Source organism: Jaculus jaculus, chromosome 5, assembly GCF_020740685.1.
Source record: "Jaculus jaculus isolate mJacJac1 chromosome 5, mJacJac1.mat.Y.cur, whole genome shotgun sequence".
In the NCBI taxonomy this organism is placed as follows: domain Eukaryota; kingdom Metazoa; phylum Chordata; class Mammalia; order Rodentia; family Dipodidae; genus Jaculus; species Jaculus jaculus.
The window spans coordinates 14895891-14916226 of NC_059106.1; the positions used below are offsets into that span (position 1 = coordinate 14895891).

General features: G+C 37.9%; 1 protein-coding gene across 2 annotated transcripts in view; it reads left to right on the plus strand.

Moving 5' to 3' along the window:
* Zeb1 (zinc finger E-box binding homeobox 1) overlaps positions 1–20336 on the plus strand; it is a 170334-nt gene that overhangs the window by 5987 nt on the left and 144011 nt on the right. The gene's annotated exons all lie outside the window — the stretch shown is intronic.

Genomic DNA, 20336 nt, shown 5'->3' on the forward strand with positions numbered 1-20336 from the left:
ACCATTTGAAAAAGTATATATGGTATATGTTCCTAGCTAATTATAGAATAAGCTTAATTTCATCTTCATATAGCACAAGCTTAACTCTCTCTCTCTCTCCTCCTTCTTTCAATATATACATATGTAATATAATTCTACCTATATGTAGTAAAATTAAGTTCTATTGCTTCCATAGATGAATTTTTGTAATGAATGTGGAGAAGTTGTCCAGGTGACTTAAAGCCAATGTATTTCTGTTAACTGCAGCAGTATTTAAGGCGGGATGTGAATTTTTATAAAATGATAACATTAAGGACACACAGCTTTAAAAAGTTAAGTCTGACCTTTTTGCTGACATTGTCAAAGTAAATACTCCTGGCTTTGGATTTGACAGTGTTTGGGGTGTTGTCTATGTAGTTTTACTGCATAAAATTCCCATGATGGAGTGAGCAGGCCTGGTTTTTTTCTGAGATAGTATCACACTGAGTTAGCTGGTCTTGAACCCCCAGTTCTCCTCCTCCAGAATTTTGACTAGCTGGAATTACAGGCCTATGCTGCAAGACGTGGCTTAGTATAATACTTAAATAGCAAATGTTCCTTAGTAAGTAAAATTTGTCTTAAGAAGGTTTTCCACAAATCATTTAATATTTAGAACTTCATTAACTTTATTTAAAAAGATTCCTTTAGGGCTGGAGAGATGGCTTAGTGGTGAAGGCACTTGTCTGTGAAGCTAAGGAACTAGGCTGGACACCCCAGAACCCACATAAGCCATCTCTCTCATAAATAAATAAAATAAAATAAATAAAGAAAAGATTCTTTGGATTATATCATGGTGATGTTGATGAACTGTATGATTTCCAAAGAGAAAAAGATGTATATAGGAAAGTCATGCTTAACTCTACTTGCTATGTAGTGATGGAACTGCATTAGGTTGGTAGTTTCCATTGTTTATGAGCCTCCTCTCACTTCTTCAAACTGTTTCCTGTTGCTTGATGCACATTCCCTCTGTATGAAGACATTCCATCACTTATGGTCATGGTTTACTTGACAATATGGGAATTCATTCTGAGACACATGCAAATATCAAAAGTATACTTACAAACTAAGATATGGTAACATCATTAGACAATACACTCTTACACGATTGTCATTGGGCACACAGTTTGTCATAGAAAACACCTTTATGTGGCATAATACTGTATAGTTATCCTACCTTACCCATGGAGTATATGTTCCAAAATGTTCCCCCAGTGCCTACATTTAGGTAGTACTGAACTTTGTATATACAGTAGTATGTTTTTTTCCCGTACATTAAGGTAAAATTTATTTTGTAAATTAGGTATCAAAAGAATTAATAACAACTAATAATAAAATCGAAAAATACAACAGTATACTCTAGTAAAGTAAGCTTTTAAAAACTTTTGAGTTCTTTATTTCTGGAATTTTTATGTACTATTTTTAGACCATGGTTAACTGAAGAAAATGAAAACTGGGGAAAGTGTCAGGAAGGATTGTTGCAGATATTTCTCCTCACAATTGACTTACTGCACTTATTAAGACTAGATACATGGTGTTGTAGGTATAAAATAAGGCTATATGTAGAAGAACCTTACATTATAATAACTAGGAAGCTTTCTTTTCCTTTGCAGTAATGACATCTGTGCTGGAATTATTGTCAACAGGGTTGGTGATTTCTTAATATTCTTTTCTACATCATTTATATTTAAATAATGTCACTTTTACACATCTATTATAAATTTTATATTAAAAGTCCTGTTTTTGTTTTTCTGTGTTTTCTTTTTTAAACTACTCTTATTTTTGTTTGTTTTTTCAAGGCAGTGTCGAGCTCAGGCTGACTTGGCACTCAGTTTGTAGTCAAACTCTAGAAATCCTCCTAACCTCTGCCTCCTAAATGCAGAGATTAAAGATATGTGCTACTATGCCTACATTAACTACTCTCAATTTCAAACCTACATTTTTAAATATTCAGATTACACTTTTTAACAAAAATAAGGATGTCCTTTAAATGTGTCAGTTATTTTTGATGATCATAAGTTATTACATTGTGTTTGATATCCTATTCTTGCTATCTTTAATTCAAGAATTATATCATAATATTTGCATTGTTAAGTAGATAGTAATCAGAGTCTAACTAGATTGATGATTTAAAAACTATTCATTTTCTTGGAATTGTATTCTATTTTTTGTAGTGCTGGGATTGAACCCAGGACCTAATACATCATAGGCACTGACTTGAATACTGAGCTATATCACTAACCCCAAGTTACCCATTTTTAAAAATATATTTATTTATTTATTTGACAGAGAGAAGGAGAGAGAATGGGTGCACCAGTGCCTCCAGCCACTGCAAACGAACTCCAGAAACATGTGCCTCCTTGTGCATTTGGCTAACATGGGTCCTAGGGAATCAAAACTGGGTCCTTTGGCTTTGCAGGCAAACACATTAACAGCTAAGCCATCCCTCCAGCCCAAGTTATCCACTTTTTAAAAATGTATTTTTGAAAGGAAGGGAGGAGGATACTTAATAGGTTGATATTGTATATATGTAATTACAATGATTGTAATGGGGAGGTAATATGATGGAGAATGGAATTTCAAATGAGAAAGTGTGGGGGTGGGGAGGGAGGGAATTACCATGGGATATATTTTATAATCATGGAAAATGTTAGTAAAAATTAAAAAAAAATGTGTTTTTTTCATTTGAGAGAGGGGAAGAGATTGAGAGAGAGAGAGGCAGATAGAAAGAGAGAATGGGTGCACCTGGGCCTCTTAGACACTGCAAATGAACTTCAGACACATGTGGCATCTTGTGCATCTGGCTTCATGTGGATACTGGGGAATCAAACCTGGGTCCTTTGACTTTGCTGACAAGTGCTTTAACTGCTAAGGCATCTCCCCAGCCCGTTATCCATTTTTTAATGTGACAGACTGTCTTATCCCAAATCATGTTTGATCTATAGCCAATATTGATGAGCTGAAATCAGAGGCCTTTAAGTAGAGACTCCAGGAAAGTCTTAGACATGTGCATTGAGATGTAGTGCCAGACAGAACATGCTTCATGGAATAAGTGGTGGAACCTGAGCTTGAGTTAACCTTATTCTGTGGTGAATACTGCAAACAACCATGAAAATCCAAGTGTTGCAGTCAGGTTCACATTGCTGGTAGGAATCACCCAACCAAGAGAAGCTTTTGGGAAAAAAAGAGGTTTATTTTGGCTTACAGGCTTAAGGGGGAAGCTTCATGATGGCAGGGAAAACTATGGCATAAGCAGGGAGAGGACGTCGCCCCCTGGCCCACATAAGGTGGACAACAGGAACAGGAGAGTACGCCAAACACTATCAAAGGGGAAACCGGCTATAAAACCCATAAGCCTGCCCACAACAATACACTGCCTCCAGGAGACTTTAATTTCCAAATTGCCATCAGCTAGGGAGACTAGCATTCAGAATACGTAAGTTTATAGGGGACACCTAAATCAAACTACCACATTCTGCCCTGGGCCCATAAACTGATAACCATACATGATGTAAAATGCAATGCATTCATCCAATTTTAAAAGTCCCCATAGTTTTTATCCATTCCAGTGATGTTCATATATCCCCATAATCCAAGGTCTTTTAACAGCCATAATACCAAAAAAAAAAAAAAATCCCCCCCCAAAAAACACTATGGCACAGCACAAACATTCACATTGCAAAAGATGGCACTGGACATAGCAAAGAGATATTCAGCCAATACAAGATTTAAAACAACCAGGGCAAACATCAAACTTAAGTACAACAACTCTGTAGTCAGTGACAAATCTTCCACTTCGATTATTCTAACCAGCATCAAGTTTCTGGCATTCCAATTCCGCCCCTCCAGCTAGGCTCTCACGGTACTAGAAAACTTCATCTGGGGCCGGCAGCTTTCCTTAGCAGCCATCTTGTGGTCCCAGCATCTCCACTGGGTCTCCACTGCAATTCACGGTTCATCCTCATGTCTCCATCAGGTCTCCATGCAGGCATCCAGCAAACCTGCTACACACTGCCCATGGCCATTTCCAAAACACAAGACCATGTTGCAAACTCAACGACCCTAGCTTTGCTGCATTTCTTATACTTCATAGTACCAGGTAGGGTGCAAATTTGTTAATCAAGGGGGGAGCAAAGCAGACTTTGAAGAACAGGACACTCCTTGAGCACTCAGGCCCCTTCAAAAGAGTCTATGTTCTTCCTGTTGCCCCAGTGTAGGTCAGCTGGCCCATGCAAAAAGGGATGTAATCTCTCAACTGCAGCTGAACAGGCAGCAGTTATCACTCAAAGATCTTTTTTTCCTGTGCCATATTCCTCTGCTCATACCAGTTCATTTCTATGCAAAGCAACCCTGCACAAGTTCTCAGGACATGGGCATAACAGCAAGCTTCTTACACAAACTGCTAGCCCAGTCCAAGCAAAGCTCTTTCTCATCCTCATAAGCCATACCTCATAGTCCATAGTTCTTACTGCATTCAGGTCTTTCAACTCTGACTAGAATACTCCATCAAGCTATACTTACAGCACTGAAAGGTGTCTCTTAGTCCCAAGGTCTCAAATCCTTCCACGTTCCTCTTGAAAATCAGGTCCAAAAGGACAGAGCCACAGTTAGGTGTCTAGTAGCAACCCCACTCCTGGTTCCACTTTACTGTTGCAGTCAGGTTCACATTGTTGGTAGAAATCACCCAATAAAGAGCAGCTTATGGGAATTATTTTGGCTTACAGTCTCGAGTGGGAAGCTCCATGATGATAGAGAAAACAGTGGCATGAGCAGAGGGTACACATCACCCCCTGGCCCACATAAGGTGGACAACAGGAACAGGAGAGTGTGCCAAACACTATCGAAGGGGAAACGGGCTATAAAACCCATGAGTCCACCCCAACAATACACTGCCCACAGGAGACTTTAATTTCCAAATTGGCATCATCTGGGGAGACTAGCATTCAGAATACCTAAATTTATGGGGGACACCTGGATAAAACCACCAAACTCAGTATCTTTTAATGCTTTCTACTTTCTAATCTAAAGTTAGCATGCGAATACATTCTGGGAAATACATCATTGTACAGACTGAAGACCTCATAGAGTATAAATCCATCAGTGGAACCCACTGTGATGTCACTGGACAGCACCATCTTATGGGAGCACTGAAGATGCAGCTGAGTATTGGACAAAGCATCTTCATATGGCTCATGTCTGTAGAAAAGTCCCTTCTTGTCCATGGGGTCCATGTTCCAAGATATTCCTCCAGTGCCCAAAGTCTTGGCTAGTACTGAACTCTGTTGCTATGACACTTTTCTAGATTAAATCTCCAATGCTCTTGTGGACTTTTTTCTTTAATGGAACGAAGGAATTGGAATAAAGAGAAAATAATCCTGAGTAAGACTTAAAACAATAATAGGAATGATTTTAGAAATGGAAGTATTTGAAAGATTTATCTGAAGCCATGTTTGTGGTCAAGGAAATGGATACAGAAATGGAATGATGCTGAGTATTCCTTTGACATTCCATAGCATATGCATCTTTGCATGTGAACTCTAAATCAACATTTATTTTGGCTGCATGAAAAGACATACCTTCATCTTTGGAATAAGTAATTGATATTACAGATTTTTTTTTTTTTTTTTTTTTTTTGGTTTTCCAAGGTAGGGTCTCACTCTAGTCCAGGCTAACTGGAATTCACTATGTAGTCTCAGGGTGGCCTTGAACTCACAGTGATCCTCCTACCTCTGCCTCCCATGTGCTGGGATTAAAGGCATGCGCCACCACACTTGGCTTTTGATCTCACAGATTTTTAGCTATATGTTTTACTCCTTAATTTTGATGACTAAAACACACAGTTACTTTGAATTCTGACAATTTGATTACTGTATATTCATTTACTGACGTGTGGTGTGTGTGTGTGTGTGTGTGTGTGTTTATGCACAAATAATTGCATTTCTTAAAAGGTGTAGATGACACTGGATTACTTTTCATTTTGTTCATATTTTTTAATTTTCTTTTTAATACTGATTTCTGTTCCTTGAAAATTTGTTCTAGCTAGTTTATACCTTGTATTCAAGTTCTCAGGTTCAGGTTTTTATATTTCTTTTAACTCTTTGTCTTTTTTGAACATTTTACATATTATAATGTATAATTCCTTTTGATCTGGTATCCATAGGGACATTTATAGAAAGAACACTGAACAGGGAGATAGAAATCTTAGATTCTAATGTTAAATCTGCCATTAATTGCCCTGTGTAGTTGGGAAAATAATTCGTTTTACCTGTTCCTAAGTTGGTGGTCATTTGTGGAATGAGTATGGCGTTTTTCTCTGTACTAGGTAGTAAGACTGATGATGACAGTCTTTCCCAAAAAGGCTTAGGGTCTAATAGAGAAGGAAAACAAACTTTTAAAATGCAGTTTGGTAACTCATGTGGTCATTCTTTCTCATGTGTAGAGATTGGTCAGTGTTTAAGCCGTGCCCTAAAAGATGTGCATTGGTTATTCCAGTAAAGATGCAGAAAATAGCATTCTATTCAGGGGCAAAGGATCATGAGACCCAAACACATCATGGGATCTGAAAGTCATGATGAGCCATGGATGATGGCTAGGGATGAAGCTAGAGAATTAAGTAGGAAACAAAGGAAGACAAGAGGTTTTCTTTATTATTAGTTATGTACACGATGTGTATATAGTCATGTTGGTACCATCCTTAGCCTCCTCCCTGTCCTCCCCCCTCTGCAGGGACCCTCCTTGTTGGGGAATGTGGGTGGTGCATTGTGGGATTAGCTGTTAGTTATGGGTAAGAGGAAATGTCTCTGTACATAATGACCCAAAGTGTAGCTCTAACAATCTTTCCACCCCCTCTTCCACAAATTTCCCTGAGCCATGTTGGGTTCATGTTAGGTCTGCTTCAGTGATAAGGTCTTGGGAGCCTCTGTGTCTCTAGATCGCTGATTTGGTAGGAATTGAGGATTCTCTGTGGAAGACAAGAGTTTTATACTGCCATATCGAGTTTGGATTTTGTCAGAAATGCCATGAAATTGTGAAAGGTCTTGAAGTAGGGAATCAAATGATTATATTTATGGAGTTCATCATTTATTATTTCTTATCTACTAAGAACTATTGTGTTTAAAAATAACAATATATCTTTGCTTTTTAAAAATGGGAAACATTGTAATTATAAAAGCTGTTTCATCATGGTTTCCTGAGCATTTTTACTCATCTAGCCAAATACTGTTGATTCACACAGTGACTGTTTTGAAGTGGCGCTTCTCCCACCATCACCGTCACCACCGCCAGCACCGTCACCATGGCTTATTTTATGAGCATGTGCTGAAATCCCTGAACATTTCTGTGCTTTGAACTTTAAAGGAATTTGTATATTTTCATTTTTTCTTCTTTCTAAATTGATTCATCAACTCAAATGTTGTTGTGGGTTTACAAACCTCTTGAGGGAGGTAATTCTATTGCCATTAATAATGGTACTATAGGGCTGGAGAGATGGCTTAGCAGTTAAGGCGTTTGCCTACAAAGCCAAAGGACCTTGGTTTGATTCCCCAGGACCCACATAAGCCAGATGCATGCGGGGGGGGGGGGGCGCACGCATCTGGAGTTTGTACGCAGTGACTGGCGGCCCTGGTGTGCCCATTCTCTCTCTCCCTCTCTTTGCCTTTTGCCCTCTCTCTCAAATAAATAAGTAAAAATAAAGTAAAAAAAAATAATAGTACTACAAAGATGTAAAACACCATGCACTTACTGTTGGTAAAGCATTTCTAGATTATTTTTTACATTTATCAGTGGCATTGACTACAGTTCCACCATGTGAATCCACTGTAGCAGTTTTATATTAGTATCAATTGTCTACAGTCCATACTTAACACAATACAGATAGGGGATTCTTGCCTTTTGAATCTGTCTTCTTGTCTATGTGTGTCTATTTTGAGATAGGCTTTTGCTGTAGCCCAGGCTGGTCTGAAATTTGCTATGTAGTACAGACTAGCCTTGAATGTGTGAGCTTTTTGTATCATTTTTACAAGGGCTAGAATTAGAGGTATATCCATCCTGCCTGTCATGATTTCTTGCTCTTCTTACACTGGAATGGTCTAGAATGGATTGCTTATGATAAAGGAAGCTAGTAAGAGAGCTGGCTTATCCACTGAATTAATAATTAATAATCTAGGTGATTGTATGTTTTTCAATTCCAAATAGGGTAAAACTATACTTCATTGTTTTGTATTTCAATATACTACATTTCAGCCTGGTATAGGATTCTCTTGTTAGATAAAAATATTCAGGTACAGCATGGTAGCATTTACTTTTAATCTCAGCACTCAGTAGTTGAGAGGCAGGAAGATCATGAGTTCAAGATTAGACAGGGATCCATGGTAAGACCCTGTCTCTTAAAAAAAAAAAAAAGGAAAGGTATAAAGGATAAAAATTTGAGGGCTGGAGAGATGGCTTTAAAGAATCCAGACTCGATTCTCCAGGACCCACATAAGCCAGATGCATACAAGGTGATGCATGCATCTGGAGTTTGTTTCTAGTGGCTAGAGGCCCTGCCATGCCCATTCTCATTTTCTCTTTCTCTCTCCCTCTTCCCCTCCCTCCCTCTTTCAAATGAATAAATAAAACATAAAATATTTTTTAAAAAAATTAAAAAAGATAAACATTTGAACTTGTTTTTGAAAGTTACACAGTATGCTATAAAAGCAGGTGAAACTCAGTGCCATCTCAAAGACCATGCATTGAGAAGTGAACTTTTATCATGTTTTTCCTGTAAATTTAATAATTCTTACATAAAAAATAATTTATGTTGCATCAGTTTTTCTAAGTATGTCACATGTGACCTAATTTATGTTAATTAAGGGTCTTTACCTTCTATATGTTATATACTGTATGTTTTTGTTTAACCAAAACTTTAAAAATGAACTAATCCCACTTTAATGGTATTTATTTATATCCAATTGCATCTTACTTACATCTTTAACTTTCCTTATGGATTATGTATGACAATAATGAAACTGCATGCTTAGAAAATGCCTTTTAATTTTAATTTTGAGTAGGTCAGACTGAGCTTTTTAGTGAGACACATCATCTTTCTCTTTTTTCATAACATAAAAATGGAGTTTTACTGCATTAACTTCAAAAATAGTTCACTGCAGTAAAAGGTAGAAAGGAAGCTCTTGGCAAGTCTGTCCTTTGCCAGTAGGAAAGCAAGGTGTTGGGACTTGAAGGATTCATCACAACATGTAGAAACTGTTGAAACATCACTGGAAGACCTAAAGAAAGCCCTAACTAAGCAGAATATGTACCATATATTCATGGAAGAGAACCTGAATGTTGTGATAATGTCTGGTTTTCCCAGTTCCATGTGTAGGTTCTGTGCCATCTGATGAGGTCTGATAGGACTTAGAAGAAGATATTAAAACTTACGGGAGAGCCAAGAGCTAAGGTTTGGTAACTCCTTACAGAACCATCCATGGGAACTCTTCATTGCCCCTCTCAGTACTTTGGTGATGCTGGCTTAGTGGAAAGATCTCAAATGATTAGCCAGACCGGCTCAGCTGGATCGTAGCTCTGAATTTATAGACAAGGTCAAGTAGATATAAGGTAAGATGATAGAATGAAATACCTTTATGACTTACAGTAAATAGGATAGATAGGTGTAAAAGTGAAATTTTATTTTCACTTATAAGCCTGTAAAAGACTTTGTTAATATTTATCACATCTAAGAATTTATCATTCAATGAAATAAAGACAAATAATCTTACAGAAAATTTAAAAATGGGTAAGTGGGCCCTTCATAAAAGAATAAACTCATTTGATCTTAAGCCTGTTGAGCATCTCTAATCTGAAATCTTAAATGGTCTTAAATCTAAGACGTTTTGAGTGCCAGCATGACCCATGAGTGGAGAATTCCACATCAGACCTTCTGTGATGGGATATAGTCAGAGTGTGCACCGAAGATAGTGCTAATCTCCAAGGGGCTGGAGAGACAGCCCAGTGCCTATGTAAAAAGCCAGGTGTGGCAAAGAATTCCTGTAACCACAGTGCTGAGGTTGGTGGCATGCAAAGATGCCGCTGAGGCTCTTTGGTGAGGAAGTCTAGCCAAAAAAGTGAGCTTCCAGGTACAGTATGAAACGCTGTGTGAAGGAAGCAAGGGAAGAGCGATAGAGGAGGGCACCTGCCATCCTCCTCTGGCCTCTGCACATGCACACAGGTGCCCGCAGCTGCACACTTACATACATACATACACACTGATGTGCACGTGGCAAAACACTCCATACACACTGAAAATATCTTCAAGCTATGTGTATAAGGTGTGTAAAACGTAAGTGAACTTCATGTTTAGACTCAGGTCCCATCCCCAAGGCTGTGCATGCAAATGATCAGAATCTGAAACACTTCTGCTTCTCTGCATTTAACATGAGGATATTCAACCTGTATAAGTTATTCAGTCTCATGAGTAATCAGAGACAAGCTAATTAAAATCACAATGACATCTCACACTTCCTAGGTTTCTCAAAAATTAAAAGTCCAATTGCTGTTGGTATAGATGTGGAACAAGTAGTACCGAGGATGTTGATGCTAATGTAAATTGCCATTTCTACTTTGGAAAACAATTTAGCATAATTAAAGAAAGTTGAATTTGCACATGCACTGATTCAGTATTCCTAAGGAAACCTATGCTAAACAGGTATACCAGGTAACATGGGTAGTTGTTTAAATATTTCCTTGCTTAAAAACAAAAGGGAAATTCATTGTTAAATAGTATTAATCTCTGTCATCAGTTAGATGAGCACTGAGGAATATTTACAGAATGAAATATAACATTGACAAGAACTGGAGCACAACTGTGTTCAGCAATGTGGACAGTTTCAGAATTATAATACTTGAAAAGCACAAGTCAGAGGAGAATATGCAGAATAATTCCATCTTTATAACATTCAGACACATGCAATGTTAGGTAATATATTGTTTGAAGGGTACAAATACATGGCACCCTAGTAGATAATAGAGGTCAGGTTCATGGCCTTTTTAAAAAGCTAGATAGTAAATACTGAAATATTACCTTCATACCTTAAATATATTTTATATAATTTTAAAATTTAATAATTCTGAGCAGTAATTTATAGTTACTGGTAATATACATTTACTTGAAAATAATAAATATGAAATGAAAAGTGAATCATTTGGGGTACAGTAGAATATTTGCTGCTTTTTCTATGTATGTATACTTTTTGGAATTTTCCAAATATAACTACTTACATTGATTATTGTTAATTCTTTTTTTTTGTTTGTTTGTTTTTTTTTGTTTTTGGGGGTAGGGTCTCACTGTAGCCCAGGCTCACCTGGAATTCACAGTGTAGTCTCAGGCTCTCCTCAGACTCACGGCAACCCTTCCACCTCTGCCTCCCTGCTGGAATCGAAGGCAAACACCACCACGTCCAGCGATTATTGTTAATTTTTTTAAAATATTTTACTTATTTATTTGAGAGAGAGAAAGAGGGAGGGAGGGAGAGAGAGAATGAGAATATGCATATGCTCTGGCCTCTAGCCACTGCAAATGAACTCCAGATGCATGTGCCACCATATGCATGTGGCTTTACATGAGTACTAGGGAGCTGGACCCAGGTCCTTAGGTTTTGCAGGCAAGCACCTTAACTGCCAAACCATCTCACCTGCCTAGTTAATTATTTTCACTTAACACACTATAATAATCACTATAATAATTTTACCTCTGTTTGTGAGATTCACCAAATATTTTTCAACTATTAAAGGATATAGGAATTTTAAATTCTTTTAATTTCTTCTAAGCAATAAATTGACATGATTTCTTCCTTTATATATTTTCTGATTACTAATCACATTTTAAGCTTGAAAATGATACTGTCTTACCTTGTAATATTTTTCCTAACTTAAAACATGTATGATGTCTTTATAACTTGTGTGTTTGTGACATTATATTTTGTTTCAGTGTCTTACTGTTTCATTCTATTATTTGTATTAATAAAATAATATTGTTAGGCAATTGCAACAATATTTAAAATATTAATTCATTTAGTGTTCATCAGATGTTATTGCTGTCCTTGTTTGATAGGTCAGGAAATGGATTCAAAAAGATAAAAAGGGCCAAGGTGGCATGGCTAGTAAGTAGAGCATGTATTCCAGCCTTCTAAACCTGGCTCAGTACTCTACATATAACCACGACAGTCTACAAGACCATATGAGGTAGCTTTCTAGGGGAGCATAAAGTAGTATGAAATAGGTCATGTATTGGCATGCATTGCTTAACGTACTTGATAGGCATAAGTTAGCCTGATTATAGATCTGGCTGCGATGCACTGTGGTGATGGTGACCTTTCTTCTCCAGTCAGGGGCTGATGAAATTACGATTTAAACTACAAAAGTTTAATAGCATTTATAAATTTGAGAGAGTGATATTTGACTCAGGGATGTTGACATGATACTTTCAGGAAATTCTTATAGTAAAATAGTCTGTGAACAGAGGAAATTGGGCAATTTTGAGTGACTTGTGAAGAATCTGTGAGTAATGATCTAAAGTGAAACACCAGGTTTTATAGTCCTGCCTTGCTGGCTGCTTGCTTGCTTGCTTGTTCCCTTCCTCTCTTTTTTTCCCCTCACTGCCCTCCCTTTTGTTCCAGAAATGAGAAAGTAACCGGTACATAGCCCAAGAATCTGACAGATGTTTTAGAGGATTGGTCTTTATCCATCCAGAGAAAGTCTATTAGAACTGATAGGTGAGAGGTTCTTACTTGAGAGTTCTTATTCTGTAGCTGTACATTGATACACCTCTTATCTAACTTGCATAGTTCTTCTTGGACTGCTTTGTGTTAATGTTGTAGATGGGGTCAGATTCAGTGGCATGTAATCTTGCTGGATAAAAGAATCATTAATGGTCATGTTCGAGTAGGAGCTATGTGTATCGCCTGTGTTAGTCTGGATGTAAAATCCCCCCATGGGCTCATGTGTTTGGGCACTTGTTCCCCAGCAAAGTGATGCTGTTTGGGAAGGTTGTGGACCTTTCAGGAAGTGGAGCCTTGATAGAGCAAGTGTACCTTGTGTTGTGCCTTGAGGTTTTATAGTCCTGCCCTGCTGGCTGCTTGCTTGTTTGTTCCCTCGCTCCCTTTTCCCTCCCAGCCCTCCCTTTTGTTCCAGAAATGAGAAAGTAACCGGTACATAGCCCAAATTCATGGTTAGAGAGTCTTCAAAGAACCAGTGTTTCTATTTTTAATTTATTTGAGTTGGAGATTAGGCACATAGCTACCTTACTTCTTGCAACTGCCCTACATAGAGATTTTAGAATGTCTAGTCTATGAGAGCATGTTTTATTTTCTGTTGTATCCCCACTGCCAGACATACATTATAGCTCAAATACTTGTTAAGTAAGTTAGTTAGGGGCTCAGCAGTTAAAGGCTCTTGTTTGCAAAGCCTGTAGCCTGGATTCAATTCCACTGCCTTCCATGCAAAGCTGGACCCCAAGCATCTGATGTTCCATTTATAGTGAGAAGAGGCCCTGGCACCACAGCAAGTAAATGAATAAAATTTTTAACAAGTAAGTGACTATGCAGTACATACTCTTATTCTCATTCTATGATGTTTGGAAACTGAGTAAGTCCAACTATTTAACCCAGGAAAGAAAGTCCAGGGCATAGAGATGGTGGGAAATTAAAAGATTCTGGGACTGGATATCGCTATCATGTATACTGCAAATGAAAGTGTAAAACATTTAGAGGGGAAAAAGTAAAATGTTAGAATCTAAAATTTTTTGAGGTGGGATTGTTTGATGACAAAGACAGAGTCAGATATTAGGAGGGATGTAGAACAGAGGAGGATGTCATAGATGCTTTGTAGGCATATATATAGATGTTGAAAATTAATACAGCTAAAAGATGGACTTCAATAGAGAGGAAGGTAGTCCTCAGTAATTGACAAGTTTATATAATTGTAGATTTGTAGATAAGGAGCACCAGGAAGTAAAATATACAAGCTTCATTTTCCTTCATTGAGCTTTAGCTGTTTAAAAACATAGGCTGACAAATCTGGCTTGTAGAAAAGATAGGAATAAATTGTTTGGTGACTATTATTTACTCCCACATATATAGATAAACTTGTTTAAAAGCTTTAAGTGCATCCAGAATATAAATATAAAACTTTCAAAATTTACCTGATAAATAGGCCATACTTAAAGAATGAATTCTGAATTCTACAAAGAAAGCTGTATTATATTATTATATATAATAATAATTGTTATTATTATCATATAATAATATAAATTATATAATAATATAGTATGTATAATTATTATATGAGATAGTAATAATAATGTAATTAGTAAATAGTAATTATATTTTGTTTCTGGCAGCATGCCTCACTCTTTTTGTTTGGTGGCTGTGGGGGTCTCATCAAAATGATAACAAGTGCATTTGTTCTTTTATATCTACCCAGTAGATTGCCATTTTTTTCCTTACTAGCCCTGTCCTCCCCCAAGTCACTGTTGGTTTTTCTGTCTTCCAATAATGCTTTTATTTAAGGCCCTTGAGATATTTCTATCTACTTACATAGTATATATAAGTATAGACATGTAAGTATATAGCATATATAATTAAGTATATAAGTAAAATTCATCTTATAATAAACATTTTAAGTTGATTTTTTCCAGAATGTTTCAATAACCTTAAACTTTCACTTTAAGGATAATATATAAACCCAACATAAAAATATATAAACCTAATAATTTGTTATAGGACTTTGTTTACAGAAGATTTCATTACTTACCATGTACATTTAAAGCACATTTGCTCAAACTTTTTATTTTCTAATTGTACAGCTATGTTATGCTTATCTGTTTATTTCTGTATGTGTGTAGCTCTTTCCCAATATGGTACATCCTATGAATAGCTACTGTGAAATCCACTATGTCATAAAATAGTACATGAAAATTTTGGAGATGATAACCAAAGATCCTTTCAGAGGACATGAACTGATTTTGTGGTTCTCCAGTCTCTTCCGACTTAGAATCTTAACAGGCAGCATACATTGAATTACTACTATGTAACCTTTGGCACAGAACCCATTAATGTCCCAGGTATAATTTCATTTTGCCTTATTCTTTGTAAACCTAAATGCATATCAATTTAAGTGCCTGTGTGCGTGTGTGCGTGTGTGCGTGTGTGTGTGTGTGTGTGTGTGTGTGTGTGTGTGTGTGTAGTGAGATTTCTTTAAGGTGGAGAGTGAAGCTGGGTTCAACTTAACACACTGCTCATTTTTTGTTTTACTCTTATATGGTGAAAGTTCTTTCCCAGAAGAAAGAGCAAACGAAGTGAGGTACCTGGACGTTTTTCCCCACCCCTCTCTAAGCAGCCTCATGAAGAGGCCTGTTGATTTCCATGCATTAATGTAACAGACTTGTTGTGTTGCTGGTTGGTAATTACAGTTCTCTGATCCAAGTATCTCTGCCATGCAGTAGGCACAGTGACTGACAGTTTATATGAATTAAGTGCCTATCTCGCTGTGAGCACTGCATGTGGAGTTGCCCTTCTGCTCCTTTATTAAGAAACTAGATTAGACTCTCTCACAAGTAGTAAATGTCAGAAGTTTATGTGTCTCTATATAATATGCATTAAATTATTTGTATATCTGAACTGGATGTAGTTGGCTGAAAGATGCAGACAGACAATAGTTGTTAGAATATGAGGTTATAAGGGAACCATATGACAAAGAGTTCCCAGTGTGTTCCCTAGCAGCATACTTTGCTCTGGGAGCATTGCACTTTTCAGAAACTTGGCGAAACTACTACACAGAACTAGAACTGCCTGACACTCTTTGCTATGGAAGTAGAGCTCTGCTAAAAGCCCGCACAGAACGAGCCACCGGACAGAACGAGCCACCGCTCAGAACGGGACACCTCTCAGAACTAGTCACTGCACAGAACTGGCCATGTTTTTGCTTTACATGTTTCTAGCATTGGATGAGGTTGTTGACACTTGTGATCTCAGTACTTGGAAGGACTGAAAGTTTGAAACCAGACTGAGCTAAATAGTGAGAACCTGTCTAGAAATTAAAAAAAAAAAAAAAAAAAGAAATCACTAGACTGCCTATATCACCTAACACCATGTTAAGTGCTCTGTATTGAGTAGCTGGCATTCCACATCATTCAGGGAATAATGACAAGTTAAAACTGTAGATTCAGTCCAGGTACAAGTATTGTTTAAGCATTTTTGATCTGTGAATGTTTGAATCTGTGGATGAGATCCATGGATAGAAAGGGCAATGTGTGATCTGGGGTGGCTGAAGTCCAAGCGCTAGCTGGGAGCAGAGGCTGGATAAGACCAGACAAGGATGCCGCAGATGCTTCTGAATGTTAAATGAAAGGAGGAGCAGAGATGAGGAGAAGCTTGGGAGCCCACAGCAGTAGCTGCTCTACGGGTCTAGAATTCACTGGCAATTCAGCAATCTCAAATTCTTCCTTCCTGCTAACAGGTCCAGGATTGTTCCATAGTGTTGTATTGCCCTGTCTTTAAATGTAAGTGCCTGGGATCTGGGGAATGTGGCTCAGTAAAAGGTATGCATCCACTTGTGTGTGACTCTTAGTTCCATTCTTGGCATTGCAGGAACATACATTAAGTAAGTATACAAACAAATAAATGAATGTACGTAAGGATATTCTTTTACCAAAGTGTCTGGAGAGTGAGCTTAGCTGTTAGGTGTACTTCCTGTGCGAGCATGAGGGCTGAGGGAGCCTGAGATTGCCTGTGTTCAAATCTCCAGATCCCTGGTAAAGCAGCTGAGTGTGGCCACGCATGCCTGTGACCTCAGTCCTGCAGAGACCTGAAAACAGCAGAGCTCCAAAAGCTCTGGAATTAGTAAAACAAACTGGCTCTAAACAAGACCCGGAAGAAGAACAATGGAGTGGCCATACACATGCATACAGCACACACACACACACACACGCACACCTCACAGAATGAGCCACCTCAGAGAACTAGTCAGTCACCTCACAGAACTAGTCACCTCACAGAAATAGTCACTTCAAAGAACTAGTCACCTCACAGAATGTGCCACTTCACAGTGTGCTTACTCTGCCTCACTACTTGGCTACAGATCTGTTCAGAGCCTTGGCTGAAAGGGCCATTGCCTACTTTTTCTTTAAACTTGGATTATGGGAACTTTCTTACTAACGTTCATTTTACCTTGTTCTGAGTTCTTTTGAAGGTATTGAGAAGGAGTTTTAGAATGGTAGAGAACTGAACTAATTTATTATTATTTTTTTTGGTTTGGTTGACTTGATAGTTCAATTTTAAGTGGAAATAATTTTTATAGAGGTGAAACACACTTTGTTAAGCTATACAGTATTTTGTGCAGCTATTTTTTTTTTAATTTTTATTTATTTATTTGAGAGCAACGGACACAGAGAGAAAGACAGAGGGAGAGAGAGAGAATGGGCGCGCCAGGGCTTCCAGCCTCTGCAAACGAACTCCAGACGCGTGCGCCCCCTTGTGCATCTGGCTAACGTGGGACCTGGGGAACCGAGCCTCGAACCGGGGTCCTTAGGCTTCACAGGCAAGCGCTTAACCGCTAAGCCATCTTTCCAGCCCAGCTATTTTATTTTAAATGATTTACTAATAAAGAAATAAATTAATGAAAAGTCTTATATAGAAGAGATGTTTAATAGTTCTGATCTGAGAAAACATACAAGGTCAAAAATGTTTGAAGATTTATCCAGATGATAAAATTTGACTGGTTTCTACCCAAAAAAGTTGTCGTTGATTTAAGAAGTTGAGAGAGAAAGAAGGTTGAAGAAATAGTCAACCTATATCCAAGTATTCACAGATATTTCACTATGTATTCAACATTTTTATTGACTAGTGTTTTCATTTTCAGGGCTCTTAAATCACTCCATTTACTAGTAACTCCATTTGGTTGAAGATTATATATTTTGAGAGATGAAAACAAACTTTTGGGATTCATATTATATAATGTAATGAGTCCCACTGAAGCTGTTTAACACCTTCCCAGGTTGACTTGGTGGCAGGCAGGTGACTAGTGACAGCATTGCTTCCGCTCGGGGCGGCTGCAGGGCTCAGCCGTGTGCTGGCTGTGGGGCCTGCTGCTGCTGCGTTGTCTGCCACCGGACAAAACCACCTCCAGCGCCGCACGTTCCCTGTGTTAGGACCAGACCAAACCAGACTGAAGCAGTTGAATGGGAGAAAAACTGATGTGGCTTCCTGGGGTTCATATTCTCTAAGCAGGACGCAAGAGGAACCTGGCCACTGCTCGCTAGGTGCCAGTGGTCTAAAAGGAAAGCATTTGGCAGAGATAGTCTGATTCCTTCAGGAGGATCATTTTGTTGCAAAGGAAATAAGCTCTTCTAAATTCTGAGAGTTTATTGAACATACTAGGAATGTTAGGAAACATCTAAGGTATAGGCCAACCTTTTCTTTGAAGTTGTCTTACTACTTTTGAAAAAGATTTGAGAAAGAGAGTACACTCTTAAATTAGAAAAAGGAACTTAGAATTCATGTAGCGTGATTCATTTTACAGACAACTGAGAATGTTAGAACTTTGTACGAGTTGCTGTAGAATCAGCTAGTGCGAAGCAGAAGCTGCAGTTTTCCTGGTGCGTTTGTGTGGTTAGGTATGAACAGTCATCATTACCGTGAAGGGGGTTACAAGACCATGTCATGGAGGAACCACCACTTTGCAGTTTGTTCATTCTACCTTATCCATGTTATTTCAGAAGAAAAGCTCTATTCACTGCTTCGTGTGAAAGACTTTTCTCCCTATAGACAGAATCACAAGCAATTTCTGGCTAATGGGTATTTCAGCTACTTCTAGGCTTATTTCTAGTAACCAAATAAATTTTCAGAATCTTAGTTTCAGAGACCTAATAGTAAAAGAGAACAAAAGTTGATATATAGAAACTTTATGCATAAAAGCAGGCACTTTGAAACTTGAACAAAACAGAGAACATCTCCAAGATGTTTTAGCAGTTGCCCTTAACAATTTTTATTAAATGTCTTTGGGAACAATAATGTGTCCTTTAGCAAAAAATAAATACAAGTGGAATCTATCTAGTGTACTTTTTTCTTCTTGAAATAAATAAAATGTTTTAGTTTTATCTATTACATTTGATAAGTCAAGAACAGAACATTTATTTCAAAGAGCAATAAAGTCTCAACTAAAATAGAAAAAAAATAAATTATAAAAAAAAGAAACCCAGTCTTGCTCTGGAGAGATGGCTTAATGGTTAAGATACTTGGCCTGCAAAACCAAAGGACCTTGGTTCAATTTCCCAGGACCCATGTAAGCCAGATGCACAACTTGGCGCATGTGTCTGGAGTTTGTGGCCCTGGCTTGCCCAATCTGTCTCTCTCTCTCTCTCTCTCTCTCTCTCTCTCTCTCTGTCTCTCTCTCTCTCTCTCATTCTGTGTGTCTCTACCTCTTTCTCTGTCTCTCTCTCAAATAAATTTTTAAAAACTCAGTCTTTATTCATTGTCTTTAATCTGATTACTTTGTTGTATGAAAGGAACTTAATGAATCTTGATAATTTCCATATGTAAGTCCCATTTCTCCCTTAAAAGTGTGATCCTACGTGTTCAGTAAGCTGTCATTGTCAGAGTACACTTCTGTTTACTCTGCCTTTCTCTTGTGGCGAAGGCAAGCAGCAGAGCTTTAGAGTACAAACTCAAACTGCTCAGTATGCCTTCAAGCTTTGGAAGGTGTGATGGTGGTGGTTTAGTGTGTTTTGCTTTAAAAAAAAAGTTTATTTTTATTTATTTATTTATTAAAAAGAGTGAGGCGGGGAGAGAAAGGGCACAACAGGGTCTCTAGCCACTGCAAATGAACTCCAGACACGTGTGCCACATGTGCATCTGGTTTGGGTGGGTTCTGAGGAATTAAACCTAGGTCCTTAAGCTTCTTCACAGGCAGGCATCTTTTCTGCTAAGCCATCTCTTCACCTGCATTTTGCTTTGCCAAAAAATTTATTTATTGGTGCGCTCATGTAGGTGTGCAATCACATGCGTGTGTTATGTGTGTGTGCTCATACATATGTGTGTACATGCTCATGCTCCAGGAACTCTTGCTGATACAAAGGAACACCAAACACACCATTTTTTGTTTCTGGCTTATATGAGTGGCTTGGGCATTTGAACCCTGGGCTGGCAGACTTTGTAAGCAAGTGTCTTGAACTGCTGAGATATCTTCCCAGCCCCAAATGAGAGCATTTTTCTGTACTGAAGTTTTGGTTCCTGTAAGGAGATAGGAAACAAATTAATTGTACAATGCCAATTTTTAAAAACAAATCGCAGTGG